This window comes from Heptranchias perlo, chromosome 13 (genome assembly GCF_035084215.1).
Source record: "Heptranchias perlo isolate sHepPer1 chromosome 13, sHepPer1.hap1, whole genome shotgun sequence".
Lineage (NCBI taxonomy): Eukaryota > Metazoa > Chordata > Chondrichthyes > Hexanchiformes > Hexanchidae > Heptranchias > Heptranchias perlo.
Window position 1 is genome coordinate 24,062,253 of NC_090337.1, and position 25,690 is coordinate 24,087,942.

The 25,690-nt window shown below is 43.7% G+C and overlaps 1 long non-coding RNA gene across 1 annotated transcript; it reads right to left on the reverse strand.

Annotated features, from left to right (window-relative positions):
• Positions 1-1,932: 1,932 nt before the first annotated feature.
• LOC137331405 (uncharacterized) lies at positions 1,933-17,623 on the reverse strand. Its single transcript, XR_010965462.1, has 3 exons — positions 17,496-17,623; positions 2,407-2,613; positions 1,933-2,118 (listed from the first exon to the last, which is right to left on the reverse strand). It is a non-coding gene; the product is annotated as an uncharacterized lncRNA (long non-coding RNA).
• Between the last annotated feature and the right edge of the window lie 8,067 nt (positions 17,624-25,690).

Here is a 25,690-nt window from a genome sequence, read left to right on the forward strand (position 1 = left end):
TGCTAGTGTTGTAGCTGTACTGGAATGGTTTGGCTGGAGGCGCAGCTAGTTGTGGAGCACAGGTCTTCAGCACTACAGCTGGGATGTTGTCGGGGCCCGTAACCTTTGTTGTATCCAGTGCACTCAGCCGTTTCTTGATATCACGTGGAGTGAATTGAATTGGCTAAAGACTGGCTTCTGTGATGGTGGGGATGTCGGGAGGAGGCCCTTCTGGCTGAAGATGGTTGCAAACACTTCAGCTTTGTCTTTTGCACTCACGGACTGGACTCTGCCAACATTGAGGATGTTAGACCACACTTGAAGCACTGTGAACAGTTCTGGTCTGCATATTATAAAAGGATATAGAGGCACTGGAGATGGTGCAAACAAGGTTCACTAGGATGATACCAGAACTAAGAGGTTATACCTGTCAGGAAAGATTGAGGAGGCTGGGGCTCTTTTCTCTAGAAAAGGTGACCTGATAGAGGTCTTTAAGATTATGAAAGGGTTTGATAGGGTAGACGCAGAGAAGATGATTCCACTTGCAGGGGAGACCAGAACTAAGAGCCATAAATATAACATAGTCACTAATAAATCCAATAGAGAAACTTTTTTACCCAGAGAGAGGTTAGAATGTGGAACTCTCTACCACAAGGAGTAGTTGAGGTGACTAGCATAGATGCATTTAAGGGATGCTTGATAAGCACATGAGGGAGGAATAGAAGAATATGCTGATAGGGTTAAATGAAGTAGGGAGGGAAGAGGCTCTTGTGGAGCATGAACAACGGCATGGACCCGTGGGGCCGAATGGCCTGTTTCTGTGCTGCACTTTCTATGTAATTCATAGAATCATCAGAATCATAGAAAGTTACGACACAAAGGGGGCCATTCAGCCTGTCGTGTCTGTGCCGGCCTAAAAAGAGCTATCCAGCTTAATCCAACTTTCCAGCACTTGGTCTGTAGCCCTGTTGGTTACAGCACTTCAAGTGCACATCCAAGTACTTTTTAAATGAGTTGAGGGTTTCTGCCTCTACTACCCTTTCAGGCATTGAGTTCCAGACCCCCACCACCCTTTGGGTGAAAACATTTCTCCTCAGCTCCCCTCTAATCCTTCTACCAATTACTTTAAATCTATGCCCCCTGGTAACTGACCCCTCTGCTAAGGGAAATTGGTCCTCCCTATCCACTCTATCTGGGGCCTTCATAATTTTATACACCTCAATTAAATCTCCCCTCAGCCTCCTTTGTTCCAAAGAAAACGACCCCAGCCTATCCAATCTTTTCTCAGAGCTAAAATTCTCCAGCCCTGGCAACATCCTCGTAAATCTCCTCTGTACCCACCCTAGTCCATCACATCTTTCCTGTAATGTGGTGACCAGAATTGTATGCAGTACTCAAGCTGTGGCCTAACCAATGTTTTATACAGTTTCAGCATAACCTCCCTGCCTCGGTTACGAAAGGAAAGTATCCCGTTTGCCTTCTTAACCACTTTTTTTTACTTCTCCTGCTACCTTCAGGGATCTGTGGACATGCACTCCAAGATCCCTCACTTCCTCTACACCTCTCAGTACTTCCCATTTATTGTATACTCCCTTGCCTTGTTTGCCCTCCCCAAATGCATTACCTCACAATTCTCTGGATTGAATTCCATTTCCTACTTTTCTGCCCACCTGACCAGTCCATTGATATCTTCCTCATACATATAATAAATTCTATGTATTTATTAAAGGTACTTTATATTAATTAATTTCTGAGCAAGTAAGTGTTGCAATGCTTAACTGGGACCGCTTTATGAATTAATGTTCCGAACTATTGCCGCTACAATTCTGATTATAAACCAATAAAAAAATGACAGGTTTTGATATTGCTCATAAAATTATCACGAGTTGCATTAGTTTCAGCACTATCAGTACCAAATGGCTGTTAAAGATAAGGTCTGATCCTTACTACTTCCTGCTGTTTTGGAACTGACAGCGATTGTTGAGGTTGTTGTGGATTCGGTTGTCAATGGTTGAGTGGTACTCTCTGGAGTTGTTGGAACTGTTGTCCCTGAAGTGGATGTAGAGGTTGGTGTTGCAGTTGTTGATTGTACGGAGGAAGGAGAGGTTTCTGTTGTTGCTACAGTGCTTGATGTAGCTGCTTGAATAAAACAGAAAAATCAGTGTTGGATACTATAATTAGTGCATTGCGGACTGTGCTGCCTTTTAAAATTCAGTAGCTTAGTACATAAGAAGAATTCCACATATTATCATATTGGCAGGATCAACAATAATTTTTTCACACACTAATGTTGCAGGCTCATGCTCATAAAATATGTGCATGAGTATTGACTAAGAGATAGATAATTCTTTTAGATCATCCTGCTATTGCTTTCCTTCCAGAACATGCAGTGTAAAATGCCTGATGAAGGAAATTTCTTTTGCTTACTACTTCCTGTTGTAGTTGAACTGATCCCTGTTGTTGAGGTTGATGCTGAATCCGATGTAGATGGCTGAGTGAAGGTCCCTGTACTTGTTGGCACTGTTGTGCTTGTTGTGCTTGAAGTGGATGTAAGGATTGGTGTTGTAGTTGTTGATTGTACAGATGTAAAAGGTGTCTCAGCAGGAGTAGTTGTAGTAAGATTAGTTGATGTAGCTGCGTAAAGAAAATGGAAATTCAGCCTCAGAATTTAACATGAGACTCAATCTTACGTGCTACGGACCAAGAGCTGGAAAGTGGGATTAGGCTGGATGGCTCTTATTCTGCCAGCACATACACGATGGGCCAAATTGCCGCCTTCTGTCTTAAATTTCTATGATTCTATGACGTCTTTCTAAACGGGCTGCTGATTTACCACCCAAGGTGTATTTCATCCCCAATGGGCCAAATGGCCTCCTTCTATGCTATAAATGTTATGGTTCTATGATACGACTTTTGATATTTCTTGGAAATCTTTAATGAGTTGCATTATTTTCAGCACCATTAGTATGAAATGCCTGACAATTTTTACACTTAGCATTGTGGAACTGACTGGTGTTGGGGTTGGTGCGGATTCAGTTGTAGATGGCTGAGTAGAGATATGTGTAGTTGTTTGCAAGGTTGTGCTTCTGACTAACACATATGTAAAAGTCAGTGTTGCAGTTATCGATTGTATTTAGATAGGAGATACTTCTGTTGTTGCAGTGCTTGATGTAGCTGCTTGAAAACAATTGAAACTTAGTGTGAGATATAGGAGCAGTGAACAGGATTGAGGTTTATTCTATTAAATTCAAATTACAAGATATCTGAGGAGTGTAAAATTAGAGGTTCAGCAATTATTTCTTCACAGAATACTTCTGCAGGTTGTTACTCCATGTGCATGAGTATAGGCTAAAACAAATTAATTAGTTTAGCTATCTCCCTAAAACTCTTCATGGTATCACTTTACTTCCAGCACAATCAATGTGACAAAGATAACTTGTGATCCTTACTACTTCATGTGTGGAACTGACTGGTGTTGTTGTGGTTTTGCTGATTCAGTTGCAGATGTCTGAGTTGAGGTCCCTATAGTTGTTTGTACTGTAGGGCTGGTTGTACCTGAACTAGATGTAGAGTTTGCTGTTGCAGTTGTTGATTGAACAGATGTGGAAGATGTTTCCGTTGTTGCTGCAGTGCTTGAACAAAATAAAAAGTTCAGCATGAGACACTGCAGCCAGTGCATCAGAGATGGAGTTGCCTTTTCTCTTTTATTACATGCAAATTATATCACGAGAATTCTGAAAAATATCGGGCAAGATTCTTCTCTCATTTGCGATTTAATGATGGGGCAAGACTGCTGCCGCCTAGGCCCTCATTATCAATCCAAGGTGGATTAGGAGGAGAAATACCCCTCCTCATTGGTTACTGCCGCCAGGAGAGATGAAAATAGAGTGCTGTTGCAGCCTTTTCAAAGGGGCGGGAAGGTCACCAGTAGGAAGGACTTCCAGATTCCCCGATTCATCTGTGGACGTGCAGCTGGCTGAAGAAAAGATTAAAAGGAAGTGACTATTGAGCACTAAGGGCAGGAAGCCCCATAAGATGGTGGTTCAGGCTGTGTGGAGGGAGGTTGCTGAAACAGCCACCTCGCCAAGAATTGGTATAAAGTGTAGGAAGAGGTTCAATGACCTGTCAAGGGTAGCCAAGGTAAGTCAGGACACTGTTGCTAATTCGCATCCTGTACTATTGATACAGTCTTCACTCACCTTCATACCTCTCATGCTCTTTCTCTCTCAACACCTGAATTGCCTCCTCCAATTCTGGCTGCTTGCACATCGCCGATTTACTTCGCTCTATCATTGTTGGCCATGCCTTTAACTGCCTAGGTCCTAAGCTCTGGAATTCCCTCCTCATACCTCTCCACGACTCTACCTCTATCTCCTCCTTTTAGTCGATCCTTAAAACCTCCCTCTTTGACCAAATTTTTGGTCACCTGTCTTAATATCTCTATGTGACTGTGTCACGTCTTGTTTGATAACGCTCCTATGAAGTGCATTGAGATGTTTTATTACATTAAAAGTGCTATGTAAATGCAAGTTGTTGTTGTTGAATGCCAGAGAAACTTATTTATGCAAAGGGAACCTCTGCAAACACTCAAGCTCCATTTTAATTCACAACCACTCTGTTAACTCACATAACTTCCCATAAGAGGTTTTGATAGTCTTCAGGGACATTTGATTTAACAGGAAAATGAATCTACATCTCTCATCATCATGCACTGCCTATGCTCATGTTGGGGAAAACAAGTGTCCATGCAACTCATTGGGGTCAATTTTCACTGCCTTTGCCTGGCTTTAATGAGGCGGTAACAGCCTCAAAATGGCATTGGTAGCCTTACAGCCCCGCTAACACTGTTGACGCGGCCGGCTCCATTTTGAAAGAGGCCTATCGCTGGGTGTCTAAAGCCCCTCCCCTGACTGTTTCAGGCAATAGGCCCTTTTAATATGCATATTATGATGTGAATAGGACCCTGATTGCCATATTTGGTCACAACTGGTCGGAGCCTGCACCATGTAGGCTCCAATCAGTTCCACAGTCGATGGAACCGAAGAGGCCCACCAAAGGTAAGTGTCAAATTCATTTTGTGGGCACTGGAGCAGCAGGAGTGCTCCTCTGAGGCCCATAAAAATAATCTGGGCCGCTGTCGCTGACTTAACTTGTTGGCGGCCGCTCCAGCCCAATCTTGAAGCTTCAATGCGGCGAGTTGTATCAGGATACTGTTTGGTGCCCAGCAGCTCGCCTGCCAAATTTAAATCACGCCAAGGTCTCAAAATCGACCCCATATTCCTTTAACATTGTGTTCTTTCCCCACAAAGGGAAAGGTCACACGTAACCAATGACAATGAACTGCAACTGGGAGAGGAAAATCAATACTGAAACCCTGATCTGCAGAAAAAGGAATCTTTGCAGATAACAGAGAGAAAGGCAAGAGGCTGTGGGAGATGGATAAGCTGTGGGGGAAGTGGCAAGAGAAGGTTGGTAATGGGAGGGCAAGGCTCATGATAGTGTCAGCTTCATGCAATTTCTCAAAGTATTACAAGAGGGAAAAAATTTACAGAGCTATGGGGAAAGAGCAGGGAAATGGGACTAATTGGATAGCTCTTTCAAAGAGCCGGCACTGGCACAATGGGCCGAATGGCCTCTGCCTGTGCTGTACCTACTATGAAATGCCCTTATGCTCCGTTACTATTTCTTCAAGAGGATAGGTGCACAGCTAAATGAGCTCTTCTGTGTTTTACATCGTGAGGGTTGCCATGGAGAAAGAGGCCAGCCACTCCGTTGACTACCTGGGCACTTCCAAATATACAACTGCTGACACTTCCAGATCTACAACTGCTGACACATCTTCACCAACTCCATCATTCTATCTCACCTACCAGCCCAGAGACACTCACGGGGGAGAAATAGTTAGTGAGTCAGAAGGGTTTTTACTGGGTGAAGTACTGAACACTAGTAAGCATGAGGACCTGGAAATGCGAGAGATGGAGAGTCCATTTCCTCCATGGTGGGGGGAAAAATGTCTGCCCTCAATTGAGGAGCCTAGGGACCCAGATCTCAGGATCCCTGTCTTCAAACAAACTTTGATTAAGGAGCATCGATTTCATGCGCAGGTGGTGGAAACAGTTTTCATGCATATGGTTGAGGTGATAGAGAAGTGGGATGAGTCCAATACACACGTCTCCAACACCTTGTAGAAAGTTTCACCCTGGAGAGAATGACAATGCAGGAGATTTCTGTATCAACAAAGCACCAGGAGGGAGTAGTAAAGACAGTGGTGGTTTCTGCAGTGGCAGCTACAATTGTTTCAATAGATGGCTGGAGGGTCAGCCTCATCACCACACTTGTACAGGGCTTCCTAGACCTGGTTGCGACTATTTGTTCTGTAACAACACCAGCCAGTGTTAGCTCTGAGTTTGTAACGTGCACCAATCAACTGTAGCCATTGAAGCCATTGTGGCTTTCCCACCAGGTGAAGTCAGCGGGAAGAGGATCCAGGGCCTGAAGAGGCTCAAACAGGTCAGATTTATTTTTACCTGTTTTTACTTTCCTTGTGGGGCCAGGAGGAGCTGGAGTGACTGGGGACATTCAGATGAGGCCCGAGAGTTAAAATCACCTGGGCCTTATGCTGCCAAGGTCAGGAGGGTTTCGTGCTGGTCTCGCCCCTCTACCCACAAAATTCCCACTCTGGCTCAAATCTGGGCTATATTGCTTTAAATTCATTAAAATATATACATGAGATGGAATGGAATGAGAAAAAGAAGGTTCTGGGGAGAAATTACTTTCAGCCCATTTTCGAGCCTGAAATAACTGGGAGGCCCGAGGCCAGCCTGAAATTGGGTCTCATTAATATTATTTGGGTGAGCCGCCCATACCTGTCGCCCTCCACAGGCAGCTCACCCATTTTTTAAAAATCAGCTAGAGGTTGCACGGAGGAAAGAAACTTATTTCTTTATCAGGTAGTTTCCCATTACGAGTTTAACGATCCATGACGCAACATCATCAGCCTTCCGAATTCAGGCTTTTGGTTCACCGTAAACACATCTTTTGGAATTGGTTTTCTGCCACTGAGAGCTCAATTGTTAGAAGCCGCCCTATTTCCAAAATGGACAGTAAGAGTCAGGAGAAAAAGACAGATGAGACAGAGCTTTAGAGAAAAGGGAGTTAATTATAACTTTTATTGATGGTGTAAAGTGGGCGATATCTTGATTTTCCCATTCCATTGAAGTCATTGGAAAGTAAAATCAGGCATGGTGTACGATGGGCAGGTAACTCAATATCGCCCTTTTTACACAATCACCAAAAGTTAAAATTACCCCCAAGAAGTTAGAATAAATAAATAACCAAAATAATAGAAATAGAAGAGAATATTAAGAAGAGTTATAGAATGGGGGAAAAGGGAGATTGATCAAAGTTCCTTCTGTGTGCTATGTATAGTCATTGTTTACAACTGGATGGCTTGCTAGGCCATTCAGAGGGCATTAAGAGTCAACAACGTAATTTGTCACATGTAGACCACAGAGAACATGTTTAAAAGTATAATGCTGAACATGCATGATAAATGTTTTTGGAAAACCAACAAGTTCAAACTAAAGAAATGTGAATCTAAATGGATTAGCAAACAAATTAAAAGTGAGATAAAGAGGAAAACCAGCCATACAAATCCTCTGGAAGAAAGGAGAAGGGATTAATACAAATATGTCTGAACACGTTAAAAGTGTGATGAAAGAAGCAAACAGACACTTGTAAAAAAGCATAATTTAGCTAAGCAGAACAGTAAAAAAAATTTCAGTACCACAAGAGGGCACTTAGAAAAAAGGTAAAAACCATAAAAGATGCAAAATTATGGCTCAAATCTGAGGATGAGCACAAAAGAGTAAATATTCTAAACAACTACTTTGTCCAAATATTCACAAGGGAAGACATAAGCAATATGCTCTCCCCAAAGTTATCCCAAGTAAAATCAATGATTTTGTTACAAACAAAACTGATGAAAGTCCAAGATCAGCTAAAAGGGATCAAAACAAATAAACCCCTAGGGTTCAATGGTATTTATCCCAGAGTGTTGAGAGAGACTAAGGAGGAGATTTGTGAGTCACTGACAATTATTGTGATGGAGTTAGTTGACACTGGGGCGGTTCCAGTAGTTTGGAAACAGGGTAATGTGATGCCTGTGTTCAAAAAGGGTAACAAAACAGACAGAGACAGCTACAGACCTATTAGTTTTACTTACTTTAAATTTAAAATAAAATAATCAATTATTAAGGATCATCTGAACAATAACAATCTAGTAAACAGCAGTCAACATGGATTCAGAAGGGGAAGATCTGTCTGATCAACCTTCTCAACCGCTTTAAGGAAGTGACAACCCAAGTGGACTGTGGAAAGCCCTATGACATGGTGTACCTTGACTTCCAAAAGATGTGATAAAGTTTCACACAAGAGACTATTAATTAAACTCAGTGCTATGGGGATTCAAGGTAAACGGCTGGAAGTGGGTAAGAAACTGGCTAAAGAAATCAATTAGTACTCATTAAAAGAGTAATATCAGAATGGCAGAAGTACTGAGTTGGCTGCTCAGAGCCTGGTGTTGGGACGACTACTGTTTCTAATTTACATAAATGACCTGGATTCAGTAACTCAATCCAAAGTGGTCAAATTTGCAGATGGTACCAAACTAGAAGGGGGTCAGAGACGACAGAATAAGTTGAACAAAATATGTAAGTGGGAAGAACAATGGCAGATGGCATTCAATGCAGACAAGTGTAAATCTGATACATAGGAAGGAAAACTAGATGACACCTGTACTTAATGAATGGTGCTGAAATATCTAAGAAGCTAAAAGAGACCTAGGAGCCTTAGTAGACTTGACGCTAAACATATAGGAACAATGCAGAGTAGCAATCAACAAAGTCAATAGAAGGTTGAATGACATAGCCATAGTCGTGGAATATAACTTATGAGGAGGTAGTGATCAAACTTTATAGTGCTCTGCTTAGAGCAAACCTTGAATATTGTATGCAGTTGTGGTCGCCAAGCAACAGGAGAGACATTCAAGCCGTGCAAAGAGCCATAAGGCTGATTCCCAATGTCAGGATTCTGAGTTACGAGGGAACACTGGAGAAATGTGGGCTTTTCAGCCTGGAAAGGAAGCATACGAGTGATGAACATATAAAGGTTTTAAGGATTGTCAAGGATATAAAATAGTTAACCTGGAATATTAATTTAAATTCAACTGTGGGCGTAGAACTAGGCGACGGGTTCCAACTAAGTAATTTTAGGAAATTCGCCTTCACTCAAAGAGTGACCCAAGTGTGAAATAGACTTCCAAATAGAGTAATAGAAGCAAAACCCCTGGAATCATTTAAGAAAGAATTGATGCTACAATAGGGGACTGTTAGAATTTCTAAGGATAGATGAATTAAAATGAGCCAAATGGCCTTCATCATCTGTAACTATCTTGTGATCTTATGGAAAGCAAATCCAGTTTAGGTTTTAGTTAATTTTTTTCCATTTTATGTCATCCCATAGAAAATTTTTACACAGACACAACGGGGCTGATTTTATGAATATGCACTGCTACTAGCTGGCTGTGCATATCAGAAATCACAGGCTCACTGATCATGCAGTACACTCATAATTATTCAATATGAACAACAAACAGATGAGAATCCATATCAGTATTGCACATTCGTAATGTTAGTTGAGCTAATGATTAGGCAGCAGATCCAGATTACTTCAGACGCAACACAATGATCCATCACAATTTCAGCATTTCCATACATACTTAAAGGATGCATGCTTTAAATATCACACTGTCTGCAGAATTGAAAAATACATTTGCCCCAAAATATGCCGAAATATTAAGAAATCAGCTCTCCTGCAAGGTCAGTGGGCAAAGACAACAAGTAGTTGAGTGATATAGACCAGAAAGTTTGAGGTTTTCTTCCCAATCTGTGCAGAGTTAGGATCCCACAAATAGTGCTCCTTGGCTCCTAATTCTGTTCATTGACCAATGCTGAAAAGTTTAAAGTTTTGGTTTTGAAGCCCCCATAAATGAATAGACTACTACTTATAGATTACTTATGGTCTTACACAAAGGATGGCTACTTAGGCAAGGTACCACAATATGACTTGCATCCGTGGGACTGTACTCCAGCACTTGTTGATGCCTTCAGGAGACAAGAGGAGAAAGCAGAGAAACTTGCAAAAATATTCGGAAAGTAATGCATTCTACAATATTTCCATTCCAATTTACGAATGTGCCAACAGTTCTGATATATAGAAAGAACTTGCCACTTAATATTACTGTTCACATACTCAACACATCCCAAAGTTTCACAGCTAATTAATTACTTTTGAATCTAGTCACAATTGTTATGTAGTCAACCATGGCAGCTAATTTGCAAACAACAAGATCTCACAAGCCGGACGTGAGATAAATGATTAATTATCTGGTTTTTGGTTGGTTGAGAGGTATTGGCCAGGACACCAGGAGAACACATGCTCTTCAAATAATGCCAAGGAATCTTTTGCTGTCCTCAAAAGGCTGTTGCAGCCTTGATTTAACAGTGTAAATTTGTTGAGACCCCATGCCATTGGCAGGGGTTCAACTCTGCAAGCATGAGTTGAAAAATCTCAGGCACACTGCCTGCAATTCTCCGACCCATGACCAGAGGGTGCAAGGTCCTTTTAAACTGGTACTAACATTTTATCTGAAAAGTCAGCGCTACGACAGCACGGAATTCTTTCAGTACTATGTTTAGGAGGAAAGGAAATCAGGTGGTGCCGCCAGCTCTTAAAAGATAGATGCACTTTTCAAAGGTGGTCAGTGGACTGCACAATACTGAGGAAGCAGGCAGCATGACATCGGCCAGAGCACCCCGATTCTCTAATGCAACCATGATGGTCCTCGTAAAACAACATGGAATAGGAAGGAGGCCCTCTTTCCTTCAAATAGGTGCACCATCAAATTAGCCAGCAACAATGGAAAGAGGTGGCTGAGCAGGTCAATGACAGGAGCATAGTTCCTATGACCTGGCTGCAGTTCAGGAAGAAATTTAATGACCTTACCAGGATTACCAAGGTAAGACTCCGCTTCATATCTCTCTTACTACACAAGCCTGCAAAGCCTGACTTTATCCCTAACACTAGCAATCCTTCCCTCCTCCACTTCACAAGTCCATCCTTCAATCATAAAGGGACTCTTCACTACACCTCTTTCTGCTTGCACTCACACGACTGCCCTAACAACGATTTCCCCCTCTTACCAATGGAGGACACCCATCATCAACTTCATTGGCAGAGGAAGGACATGCAACTTTGGAGATGGCGAGACTGGAGACCATTCATAGCAGAGAGTTTGGGGCATCGTCCTCTCCTTTTCTCTATAAAATTAATTCTCCACCTCACTTACACACACAGCTTGACAACTTGGGACTACATTGAGCTGCCAATCATCTGCTCCTGCTTACATTTGCCATTAAATTTGAACCCTTGCTCCTCTGTTCTTTTACTAAATCCTTCTGATGACTCAATCTCTGCACCCACACAGACAGAAGCGAACAATCCCTGAAGATGCCCCATCACTTGCTCTTACCTTTTCAAGAACCGGCATAGATATCGGCACCTCAGGTTGTATAGATAGTGTTACAGAGGACTGCACAGGGTGATTCACAGAACACAAGTGAGCAGGAGTAGGTGCAAGTAGAGAGAACAGCCCAAGAAATGGCTCACCAGAGGGCAACCTTGGGTCCTGTCTCCGCTGAAGAGAATGGAGATGCAGATTTTAGGGGCCCAGTCTTCAAAATAAGATTGCTTTCTATGCACTAGCAATTGCTAAATGTAATGGACTGCCTGCCAGGGAGCAACTGAAACATGTCAGAAACTGTGGAGAAGTCCACTACTCCAAAGAAAGAAAAGACAGAAGTTTAGGGCTACAATAGCAGCTGGTTACAGGTCTTGTTGCCGAAGGCGACACACCTTTGTGTTTGTCTCTATGGAGAAGCACAGCCTCCTCATGCACTGCTCCTCAGATAACTGCAGGTGTGTTGTCCTGGGCCTCTACACTCTACTGGGAGGGGAAGGATTCCTGCGAGCGTGCCTCTTTCAATCTGGTCTCCCTGCAGCTGCAGCTCCATTTGCTTCTTCCTCTCCTCAGAGTGGACTTGCCAGGGTGATCCCTATGTAGAAATAAGTGTCGCCAGAAGCCCCTTAAGATTACAGAAGATTGTGCGGCCACTACAAGCAGTTCAAAATTTAGTAAGTAGCTAAAAGCCCTAGAAACTACCAGCAAAACGTATCCCAAACCTTTGCAGCATTTTAATGGAACCAGGCAGGTATCGCTGTAATGGCTGCCTCCCAAGCTGTACCGTCCATACTTTGCAGGTGGATTGATGAAGTAGCTGCTGCAGCACTGAATGACATGAAAATGGCATCCTGACAATTGTTTAAATATTGTAATTAGACCCAACCTGTTTCCAGTGGGAGCTCTGGCTGCCAAAACGAGATCTGCCCAAAAATCAGAAAGGGCAGATCTCCAGTGGTAAGTCAGTATTTATTTCACGATTTTTGTCTCATGCTGGCTCTGTTTACAAGCATAAACAGGACAGTAGTGAGATGAAAATCAGCCTCATTACGTCCTGATTATTTCAGTCCCCTTGTATTTCTATAACCCACCATCCCATTCCCAAACAGATAGTTATCCAACTCCTTTTTAAAAGAATCAGTCGACACATCATCAGCTGATTTTGCTGTTCCACATATTGCCCATTCTGTGGCAAAAACTGTCTTCTAATCTTTAGACTCCAATAAGATTTAATAATTTTCACCCTGTGTTCTCCAGCCTGTGCTCACAGCCCATTAAATAGTATGTGACTCACTGGTACATTTTTAAAAACACATTTGCAGGGTATGAGTGATGATGGCAAGGTCAAATTTATTGTCCATGCCTAGTTGCTTTGAGAAAGTCTGGGGTCTTTTTGCACTTGGTGAATCACATAGTATGTGACTGGAATTATTTTTGTTCAATAGTGAGGAAAATGCTGGAGTCTATTATAAAAGATGTGATAACAGAACACTTGGAGGGCATTAACAGGATTGGACAAAGTCAGCATGGGTTTATGAAAGGGAAATCATGCTTAACAAATCTACTGGAGTTTTTTGAGGATGTAACCAGTAGAATACATAGGAGAGAACCAGTGGATGTGGTGTATTTGGATTTTCAGAAGGCCTTTGATAAGGTCCCACATAAGAGGTTAGTGTGCAAAATTAAAGACCATTGGATTGGGGGGAATATACTGGCATGGATTGAGGATTGGTTGACAGACAGGAAACAGAGAGTCGGAAAACAGGTCTTTTTCCGGGTGGCAGGCAGTGACTAGTGGGGTACCACAGGGATCAGTGCTTGGGCCCTAGCTATTCACAATATATATCAATGATTTGGATGAGGGAATGGAATGTAACATTTCCAAGTTCGCAGACGACACACAGCTGGGGTGGAATGTGAGCTGTGAGGAGGAGGCAAAGAGGCTCCAATGTGATTTAGACAAGTTGGGTGAGAGGGCAAGAACATGGCAGATGCAGTATAATGTGGATAAATGTGAGGTTATCCACTTTGGTTCTAAAAACAGAAAGACAGATTATTATCTGAATGGTGATAGATTGAGAAAAGGGGAGGTGCAACGTGACCTGGGTGTCCTTGTACACCAGTCGCTGAAAGCGAGCATTCAGGTGCAGCAAGCAGTTAGGAAGCGGAATGGTATGTTGACCTTCATTGCAAGAGGATTTGAGTACAGGAGCAGGGATGTCTTACTGCAGTTATTCAGGGCCTTGGTGAGACCACATCTGGAGTTTTGGTCTCCTTATTTGAGGAAGGATGTCCTTCCCATGGAGGAAGTGCAACGAAGGTTTACCAGACTGATTCCTGGGATGGCAGGACTGACGTATGAGGAGAGATTGGGTCGACTAGGCCTATATTCACTAGAGTTTAGAAGAATGAGAGGTGATCTCATCGAAACATATAAAATTCTAACAGGACTAGACAGACTAGATGCAGGGAGGATGTTCCCGATGGCTGGGGAGTCCAGAACCAGGGGTCACAGTCTCAGGATACGGGGTATGCCATTTAGAATCGAGATGAGGAGAAATTTCTTCAGAGTGTGGTGAACCTGTGGAATTCTCTACCACAGAAGGCAGTGGAGGTCAAGTCATCAGATCTATCCAAGAAGGAGATAGATATATTTCTTAATGCTAAAGGGATCAAGGGATATGGGGAAAAAGCGGGAACAGGGTACTGAGTTAGATGATCAGCCATGATCTTTTTGAATGGCGGAGCAGGCCCAAAGGGCCGAATGGCCCACTCTTGCTCTTGTTTTCTATGTTTCTATGTTTAAGGTGATAGGTTCCCTTCTCTGAAGAGCATCAGTAAATCATTAGGTGTGTTATGACAATCCAGCAGTTTTATTAGTCTGTAAATTTTCAGAAATATTGAAATCAGTTTTATAACTTGCTGTGGTGGGATTATGAAGTCATGACTTTTGGATTGGTAGTCCAGTACAATAACCACTTCACTACCATACCCTATCACAAAATCCTGGATCATGTTGTCATAAAATCATAGAATGGTTACAGCACAGAAAGAGGCCATTCGACCCATCGAGCCCTTGCCGGCTCTTTGTAACAGCAATCCAGTTAGTCCCATTCTTCCTCTCTGTTCCCGTAGCCCTGCAAATTTTTTCCCTTCATGTATTTTCATGTATTCCCTCCATTCAATTCCTTTGTGAGAGCCACGATTGAATTTGCTTCCACCACCCTCTCAGGAAGCGCGTTCCAGATTGTAACTGACTTTTTCCTCATGTCGCCTTTGATTTTTTCACCAATCACATTAAATCTGTGTCCCATGGTTCTCGATCCTTCCACCAATTGGAACAGTTTCTCTTTATTTACTTTATCTGAACCCGTCATGATTTTAAACACTTCTATCAAATCTCCTCTCAACCTTCTCTGCTCGAAGGAGAACAACCCCAGCTTCTCGAGTCTATCCACGTAACTGAAGTCCCTCATCCCTGGAACCATTCTAGTTAATCTTTTCTGCACGCTCTCTAAGGCCTTCACATCCTTCCTAAAGTGCGGTGCCCAGAATTGGACACAGTATTCCAGTTGTAGCTGAACCAGTGTCTTATAAAGGTTCAATCATTTTTGTCTGCAATGAAAGCAAGTTAACCTCTCATATCTCTCCTTGTAATTTGGAGCTCCAATTCCTGAAATCATCCTAGTCACTCTTCTCTGAATAACCTCCAATGCATCAATGTCCCTCTTGAAGATAGGGTGCCCAAATTTATACGCAATAGGACCAATTTGCTGCGTCTATTCTGCCAGTAGGGAGCATTACCCACTGGCCATGTACAATGGGAAACCACAGGCATGTTGCCCTCAATTTTCTATCCATTAAGATTAAAGGAAAATTACCTCCAGCGCACCCATAATTTGCTGATATATGCAGCCAGCAGGCAAGGCTTCCCACCAGCACTGCAAAATCTGTCCTAATCTCACTTTAGTACCTAATGTGAGATTGATAAATTTGGAATACATTCTTTGAACCTTTTGTGAAATGTTATTATCCTAGTATTTGATTAGCTTTGTTAATTTCAGCGAATAGTCAATATTTCCCTTCTCCACATTTGGTAATGCATACCCATCCATCCAGCACACAAGTTTTCTGTTTCCTTGTGCCCTGTAACCAGACATTAGAAGATGGGACAGAGGTCCATGGTGATTTGACCTCTGACTGTTGCCTCATTCGCTTTCCTCAATACTTCCCTCTGATGGACTGGACAAATTTAGGTACTTACCATGTGGAGATTACAGACAAGAACCTCCATCCGACCTCTACACGTGTCAACTCATCTCTAACATTAGACCTTTATTTTGCATGTATGATTAAATGAAAATTAGAAACATATTTGATAAAAATACTTTTAAATACACATTTCCAACAAAAAGAATAATTGAACTTTTTTAGCACCTGGTATTAAATGAATGTCAATATCTGGTTAAAGTCAGTGCTGTTTACCAACATAACACAACCAATACCTGGTTTCATTGCTAGCTTATTACACATCATTAAGCCATGTACATTTTTTAATTACAAAGTTCCTGTAACTTAAAACAAAGTATTGTTAAAAATCTTGAAAAATCAGCAGGTTTTAATGGTTCATCGGAACAGATAAAAGACCAGCTGGTCCCTCAGGCCTGCCTCACATTCTTGATGCCTGGAGCAAATTGACTGAATATTTTCAACCCCCCGCACCCATGTAAACCCATTGTTACAAGTGTAAATTATATTTGAGTACAACTGTGATGAAATATCCTGAGCCCTGGTTCTACCGGTTGGGCCTCACACAGGCCAGGCAGCTGATCAGAAAACCATGGAACAAAAATTCAACTCTCGGCTGTCGGTTTTGCGCCTGAAAAATGATCGGCTAGGAGTTGAAAATTTGTGGTGAGGGGAACAGGGCACCTCGTCCGTCCCATTGATTCCCAAGGTCCGCCTAATGCCATATTCAGTCAGGCCTGGAAATGAGCGAACAGCCCGCCTGCCTGAAACAGGCTGTGTTACCCTGCAAACTGGTTGTAGGACCCCGATGCAAAAGTCAGGTACAAATGGGACTGCTGGAGGCTGCTCAAAGAACGGCCACAAAATTATATTTTTATTGTGCTCCTTCTGGCTCCATGAAAATACTGTGGGCTGCTGCCGGCCCGAGCTCACAACCCTCGGCTTCACCTCCCCCCCAGCCTCCCAGGGGGCCCCTCCCAGGACCTACTGGTGGCTCAGCTCAGCTCTGCTCAGCATTGGAGCCCACCATAATTCATTAGGCCCCGACCAGCAGGCTACATCCAGGTGCCTGTTTGTTGCCCGCAGCTCGTGGCTTCTATTTAAATGAAGCTTGATGCCAAATTTAGCTCGGGCCTCAGGCTGGCACAGACTGGCACACGGAGCAATCGCTCCATCGATTTGCCGCCCATTTCGGCCACAAGTCAGATTTCTCCCCCTTGAGTCCACTGGGATCTCAAAAATGTTGCTGTTAATCTAATAAATGAGGGGAATGTTTTCTCTGTGTGATATGTGTAGCAAAGTTGGGGGTTTTTTGGTCAGCTAAGTGTCTGACATGCTTATGAGTTTCCAAATCAAGCTATTATAAAATTCACATAGTGAGAGTTTCCCGATATAGAGTCCACATTCTTACCCATAGAAACACAATGCACTTCTCTAAGTCAAGCGGTTTTAGGCACAGGTTAGCAACAGCCAAAGCTTAGCGACCACTAAGTGTGCACAGAGGTTTAACCAGCTAAAACCACGCGGCTTACCAGCAGAGCGCACTAAAATATCATAAAGAATGCATTTTCTTTAAAACTAGTGCCCAGGGAAAACTTTCCTTTAATGTTTATTGTTCCATAAGGAATTCCATTTCTTGCATCTTACAGCCATAACGATCACAGAAAATAAAGATTCCAGATTTGTTTACCTGTTGTAGACAGTTCGTGATGTAAGCCACCAACAACCAATAAAAGAAAGGGATAAATCCATGGTGCTGCTCTCCTCATGTTGCTATATATTTGTCTTTGTGCCCTTGTACACGATATTATTGCAGTCTGCATTAACTTTCTTAAAGCAAATGACTCAGTTGCAGTCAGGTCTCAGCCCTCAGTGTCTGTCAACACTCCTCCCTCCTTTGGAATTTTGCCCAGCTGTGATATTTCAGACACTTTTTTCCGGGTTAAGTTAACTTCTCACATTTCAGAGGAGAGTTCATCTACTGTATGAGATCCTTGTAAAAACTCCAGCTCTTCAACCATATAGATAGATTTCTGATGTTTATGCTTAGGTATTTACACTGGAAAACTTAGAGATTATAGGGTAGTACACACATGGTAATAGAAACTATTAAATAATTAATTTTTCTGTTTCAATTGAATACTATTACTTCAGGAAAACATTATAAAATATGTAAATATATCAGAGTAATAATGAACAGGCTGAAATCCAACCATGAGTGAACTGACTTGAGAACACTTGGGTCATTTTAATCTTCTTTGTATTACAGAATGCAGCAAACATCTTCCAGTTTTGATGAAAGGTCTTCGACCTGAAACGTTAACTCTGTTTCTTTCTCCACAGGTGCTGCCTCACTTGCTGACCTTCTCCCCTTCTCCAGCATTTTCTGTTTTTATTTCAGATTTCCAGCATCCGCAGTATTTTGCTTTTGACTACAATGATGTGGCTCATTTTATCTGGGCCATGCTGTAAGGAGCTCCCAGAGCAATCAATGCTCCTGTGCCTTTGCTTCAATATGGAAATGTTATGTTCTGTGATGTTCCTGGTGGTCCTATGGCTCTAATTTTATCTCTGTTGCTTGGGAGTGGTGGGGTTGCAAAAAAGCGTCATCAGCCAGGTTTAGAGAGGGTATCTCTTATCCCTTTGACATGCCTGGATGGCTGGAAAATTGAGGGGAATGGATAAGTGTGGCAGAATGAAGGTGTTGTGGCAGCTGCCAGCAATTCTTACAGAGCTGCGTGATCACACACCAGTTAAACATTGATGGAACGGAATGCTTCCTGTTCCTATAATCTGCTGGCTTGCCTTCTGGTGCCCTGATAACTACATGAGTGCTGTCTGTTATGCTCTGGACGTGAGGGAAACTGGCCACTGCTGCAAATCCCAGACCTCTCTCATTCTGGCTGCTAGTGTCCATTGTGGAAGTAATGTACTGGCTTGCTCTGGTACGCAGGGCATTGGTCACCTGTTTGATGCAGCAGTGCACTGCAGGCTGGGAGATGCAAGTGATGTCCTGTAGCAGCCTGGAATGTGTCCTTACTAGATTTCTTAAGTGTGCCGTCCACGTATGCATCTGTTCTCAGATTCTTCAGGTCATAAACACACTGTTGAGCCTGGTTACCAGCTGTAAACAAGTATGATGCTCCGGAGCGGATGGCCTGAAGTGCCAAAGAAGGCGACCAACTTCGCATCCACCTCATGCACCTGCATGTCATTTTCGCCATGCAATAAAGAGGGGGTTGGATGCTGCACTGCTCCATCACTTGCCAACAGAATCTGCTTTGGCTCACCAGTTTACATAATTTTTGGAGGTTTGAGGCTTGCATTGGTTGTCAGCACAGCCTGAAAAACACTACCCATTTTCTTTGCCAGAGGAGATGCTCACTGTCTCTATCTGTGGGCTTATACTAGATATTGGTTGACAGCCTATCTCCAGAAATGGAGAGAGAGAAGTCGAGGAAGGGAAGGGAAGAGTCGGAGATGGACCATATGAAGGCGAGGGATGGGTGGAAATTGGAAGCAAAGTTGATAAAATTTTCCAGTTCGGGGCGAGAGCAGGAAGCAGCACTGAAACAGGCATCAATGTACCGGAAAAAGAGGTGAGGGAGGGGACCTGAGTATTGCTGGAACAAGGAACGTTCCACGTATCCCACAAAAAGGCAGGCATAGCTGGGACCCATATGGGTTCCCATAGCGACACCTTTTATTTGGAGGAAGTGAGTGGAGTCAAAGGAGAAGTTGTTCAACGTGAGAACAAGCTCAGTCAGGTGGAGGAGGGTGGTGGTGGATGGGGATTGGTTGGACCTCCGTTCACAGAAGAAGTGGAGGGCCCGCAGGCCGTCCTGGTGGGGGATGAAGGTGTAGAGGGACTGGACGGCCATGGTGAAAAGGAGACAGTTAAGGCCGTGGAACTGCAAACTGTTAAAGTGGTGGAGGGCGTCAAAAGAGTTGCGGATGTAGGTTAGAAGAGACTGGACAAGGGGAGAAAAAAAAAGTTGGGATAGGAGGGAATAAGTTCCACGGTGCAAGAACAGGCTGAAACGATGGGTCTTCCAGGGCAGTCCTGTTTGTGGATCTTGGGAAGGAGGTAGAAGCGGGCTGTGCAGGGTTGGGGGACTATGAGGTTGGAGGCCATGGGGGGATGATCTCCAGAGGAGATAAGGTCAGTGACGGTCTGGGAGACTATGGCTTGATGTTTGGCGGTGGAGTCATGGTCCAGGGGGACGTAGGAGGAGGTGTCGGAGAGTTGGCATTCAGCCTCCGCAAGGTAGAGGTCTGTTCGCCACACAACAACAGCACCATTTGTCCGTAGGTTTAATGACAATGTCAGGGTTGGACCTGAGAGAACGGAGTGCTGCAAGTTCAGAGGGAGGGAGGTTAGAGTGAGTGAGGGGAGTAGAGAAATTGAGACGGCCAATGTCACGCCAGCAGTTCGCAATGAAAAGATCTAGAGAGGGTAAGAGGCCAGAGGGAGGGGTCCAGGTGGAACGAGAATTCTGAAGATGGAAGAAAGGGTCCGCTGTGCGGGGAGAGGACTCCTGGCCAAGGAAGTGGGTGCGGAGGTGAAGGCGACAGAAGAAGAGCTCATGTTGAGCTCGAAATTCATTGTGAGGGCGTAAGGGAATGACGTTAAGTTCTTTGCTGGGGACTGATCATTCGGGGTCAGAGAGGGGAAGGTCAGAGTGGAAACACGACAAAGGGTGAGATTGGAGGGAGGGACGGGGTCTTCTGCCACAGTTTCTTCATCATGGGAGGTGAGGCAGTTAAAGTTGTGAAATGCAGCAGCCATAATCAGTGTGACTCAGATGGCACGAAATGAACTTGTGTATGAATGGAGAGGGGTGAGGTGGGAAAACCGGTCCTGCAACATTTTCCTCATTTCGAATTTGGAAAGTTCTGCTTTTTTCAGGGTTTTTGTTTTCATAAGCTTTTGTTGAGCTTCTTTCTGAAACCTGATGAAACTTAGTGAGAGGAAGTCACTGACTGCTGGTTGAGGCAGAGAATAGGATCGTCACCTTTTCCCAAGGGCAAAACTATACTTTGTCAGATTCCCTGGTTTGGAATGAGATTATAAGGATCAGAGATGCAGGGGGTAATTTTAGACATATCGAGGGCACTTCTCTGAGTAAGCAAGTGGGAATTCTGCATATGGAGGGGGCAGGGTATTATGAAAGTGAGCATCTCAGTGATGTAAGGTTGTCCATCACACCCATGATAGATCTCTGAAACATCTATCCATTTAGTTTCATTCCCCTGCCCTTTCTCCCTACCTTCAGTGTCAGCCTTGGCTCTGAGTTGGAAGGCTGTGGGTTCAAGCCACATTCCAGAAATTTAAGCACATCATCCAGGCTGATGCTGAAGCAGTTAAGAACATAAGAAATAGGAGCAGGAGCAGGAGTAGGACGTACGGCCCCTCGAACCTGCTCCACCATTCATTAAGATCATGGCTGATCTTTAGCCTCAACTCCACTTTCCAGCCCGATTCCCATATCCCTTGATTTCCCAAGAGTCCAAGAATCTATCTATCTCAGCCTTGAATATATTCAATGACTTAGCATCCACTGCCCTTTGGGGTAGAGAATTCCAAAGAGAGTAAACTAGCAAGAAATATAAAAACTGACAGTAAAAGCTTCTACAAGTATATAAAAAGGAAGAGAGTAGCTAAAGTAAACATTGGTCCCTTACAGGATGAGACTGGGGAAATAATAATGGAAAACAAGGAAATGGCAGAGGAATTGAACAGATATTTTGTATCTGTCTTCACAGTAGAAGACACTAGAAAATCAAGGGGCATAGGGGAGAGAGGAACTAAAAACAATCACGATCACTAGAGAAAAAGTACTAGGTGAACTAATGGGTCTAAAGGCTGACAAGTCCCCTGGACCTGATGGCTTGCATCCAAGGGTCTTAAAGGAAGTGGCTACTGAGATAGTGGATGCATTGGTTGTAATCTACCAGAATTCACTGGATTCTGGAAAGGTCCCAGCAGATTGGAAAACCACAAACGTAACACCCCTATTCAAGAAGGGAGTGAGACAGAAAGCAGGTAACTATAGACCAGTTAGTCTAACATCTGTCATTGGGAAAATGCTCGAATCCATTATTAAGGAAGTAGTAGCAGGACATTTGGAGACTCATAATACAATCAAGGAGAGTCAGCATGGCTTTATGAAGGGGAAATTGTGACTGACAAATTTATTAGAGTTCTTTGAGGAAGTAACGGGCAGGGTGGATAAAGGGGAACCAATGGATGCAGTATATTTGGATTTCCAAAAGGCATTCGATAAGGTGCCACATAAAAAATTACTGCACAAGATAAGAGCTCGTGGTGTTGGGGGTAATACACTGGCATGGATAGAGGATTGGCTAACTAACAGAAAACAAAGAGTCGGGATAAAAGGATAATTTTCAAAATGGCAATCTGTAACTAGTGGGGTGCCGCGGGGTTCAGTGCTAGGGCCTCAACTATTTGCAATATATATCAATGACTTGGATGAAGGAACAGAGTGTCCTGTGGCCAAATTTGCTGATGATACAAAGATAGGTGGAAAAGCAAGTTGCGATGAGGACACAAAGTGTCTGCAAAGGGATATTGACAGGTTAAGCGAATGGGCAAAAATTTGGCAGATGGAATATAATGTGGTAAAATGTGAAGTCATTCACTTTGGGAGGAAAAATAAAAAAGCAAAATATGATTTGAATGGAGAAATACTACAAAATGCTGCGGTACAGAGGGATCTGGGTGTCCTCGAACATGAAACACACAAAGTCAACATATAGGTGCAGCAGGTAATCCAGAAGGCAAACGGAATATTGGCCTTTATTTCCAGGGGGATGGAGTATAAAAGCAGGGAAGTCATGCTACAACTGTACAGGGTGCTGGTGAGACCATACCTGGAGTACCTCGTACAGTTCTGGTGCCCTTATTTAAGGAAGGACATACTTGCATTGGAGGCAGATCAGAGAAGGTTCACTGGATTGATTCCGGGTATGGAAGGGTTGTCTTATGAGGAAACATTGAACAGGTTGGGTCTATACTCATTGGAGTTTAGAAGAATGAGAGGAGATCTTATTGAAACATACAGGATTCTGATAGGGTAAATGCTGTGAGGATGTCGCCCCTCATGGGGGAATCTAAAACTAGGGGGCATAGTCTCAGAATAAGGGGTTGCCCGTTTAAGACGGAAATGAGGAGGAATTTCTTCTGCCAGAGGGTCGTGAATCTTTGGAATTCTTTACCCCAAAAAGCTGTGGAGGCTGAGTCATTGAATACATCCAAGGCTGAGTTAGACAAATTTTTGATCAGCAAGGGAGTCAAAGGATATGGGGAAAAGACGGGAAAGTGGAGTTGAGATTAAAATCAGATCAGCTATGATCTCATTGAATGGCGGAGCAGGCTTGAGAGGCCGAATGGCCTACTCCTGCTCCTATCTCTTATGGTCTTATGGTCTTATCAACGATTCACAAACCTCTGAGTTAAGAAATGCCTCCTCATCTCAGTCCTAAATGGCCGACCCCTTATCCTCAGACTATGCCCCCTAGTTCTAGACTCTACAGCCAGGGGAAACAACATCTCAGCATCTACCCTGTCAAGCCCCCTCAGAATCTTATATGTTTCAATGAGATCACCTCTCATTCTTCTAAACTCCAGAGAACATAAACCCATTTTACTTAATCTCTCCTCATAGGACAACCCTCTCATCATAGAGTCATAGAGAGAGTCATAGAGTCATACAGCACGGATAGAGGCCCTTCGGCCCATCGTGTCCGCGCCGGCCATCAGCCCTGTCTACTCTAATCCCATATTCCAGCATTTGGTCCGTAGCCTTGTATGCTATGGCATTTCAAGTGCTCATCCAAATGCTTCTTGAATGTTGTGAGGGTTCCTGCCTCCACAACCCTTTCAGGCAGTGAGTTCCAGACTCCAACCACCCTCTGGGTGAAAAAGTTCTTTCTCAAATCCCCTCTAAACCTCCCGCCTTTTACCTTGAATCTATGTCCCCTTGTTATAGAACCCTCAACGAAGGGAAAAAGCTCCTTAGTATCCATCCTATCTGTGCCCCTCATAATTTTGTACACCTCAATCATGTCCCCCCTCAGCCTCCTCTGCTCCAAGGAAAACAAACCCAATCTTCCCAGCCTCTCTTCATAGCTGAAGCGCTCCAGCCCTGGTAACATCCTGGTGAATCTCCTCTGCACCCTCTCCAAAGCGATCACATCCTTCCTGTAGTGTGGCGACCAGAACTGCACACAGTACTCCAGCTGTGGCCTAACCAGTGTTTTATACAGCTCCATCATAACCTCCTTGCTCTTATATTCTATGCCTCGGCTAATAAAGGCAAGTATCCCATACGCCTTCTTTACCACCTTATCTACATGTTCCGCCGCCTTCAGGGATCTGTGAACTTGCACACCAAGATCCCTCTGACCCTCTGTCTTGCCTAGGGTCCTCCCATTCATTGTGTATTCCCTTGCCTTGTTAGTCCCTCCAAAGTGCATCACCTCGCACTTTTCCGGGTTAAATTCCATTTGCCACTGTTCCGCCCATCTGACCAACCCATCTATATCGTCCTGCAGACTGAGGCTATCCTCCTCACTATTTACCACCCTACCAATCTTTGTATCATCAGCGAACTTACTGATCATACCTTTTACATTCATATCCAAGTCATTAATGTAGACCACAAACAGCAAGGGACCCAGCACCGATCCCTGTGGTACCCCACTGGCCACAGGCTTCCAGTCACAAAAACAACCTTCGACCATCACCCTCTGCCTTCTGCCACTAAGCCAGTTTTGTATCCAAAGTGCCAAGGCACCCTGGATTCCATGGGCTTGTACCTTTTTGACCAGTCTCCTGTGGGGGACTTTATCGAAGGCCTTACTGAAATCCATGTATACCACATCCACTGCGTTACCCTCATCCACACGCCGAGTCACCCCCTCAAAAAATTCAATCAAATTAGTCAGACATGATCTTCCCTTGACAAAGCCATGTTGACTATCCCTGATTAATCCTTGCTTCTCCAAGTGGAGACTAATTTTGTCCTTCAGAATTTTTTCCAATAATTTTCCTACCACTGATGTTAGGCTCACTGGCCTGTAGTTCCCCGGTTTTTCCCTACTCCCCTTCTTGAATAATGGTATTACATTAGCGGTTCTCCAGTCCTCTGGCACATCCCCTGTGGCCAGAGAGGTTCTGAATATATGTGTCAGAGCCCCCGCAATCTCCTCCTTTGCCTCACACAGTAGCCTGGGATACATTTCGTCCGGGCCTGGGGATTTATCCATTTTTAGGCCTGCTAAAACCGCCAATACCTCCTCCCGCTCGATGTTAATATGTTCGAGTATATCACAGTCCCCCTGCCGTATTTCTATGTCTACATCGTCCTTCTCCATAGTGAAAACAGATGCAAAAAATTCATTTAGAACCCCTCCTACATCTGCCGGCTCCACACACAGATTGCCATTTTTGTCCCTAATGGGCCCTATTTTTTCCCTCGTCATCCTCTTACCCTTAATATACTTATAAAACATCTTAGGATTTTCCTTTATTTTGCTCGCCAGTGTTATTTCATGGCCCCTCCTTGATCTCCTAATTTCTTTTTTAAGTATCCCCCTGCACTTTTTGTACTCCTCTAGGGCTTCCTCCGTCTTTAGCCTTTTGTATCTGCCAAAAGCCCTCCTTTTTTTCCTAATCCATTCTCGTATATCCCCTGACATCCAAGGTTCCCTGGAGTTCTTGGAACCACCCTTGACCTTTACGGGAACATGTTGCCATTGTATGGTCTCAATCTCCCTTCTGAAAGACTCCCATTGCTCCGATGCGGATTTTCCTACAAGCAGCTGATCCCAGTCCATTTTGGCCAGATCCTGCCTTATCCT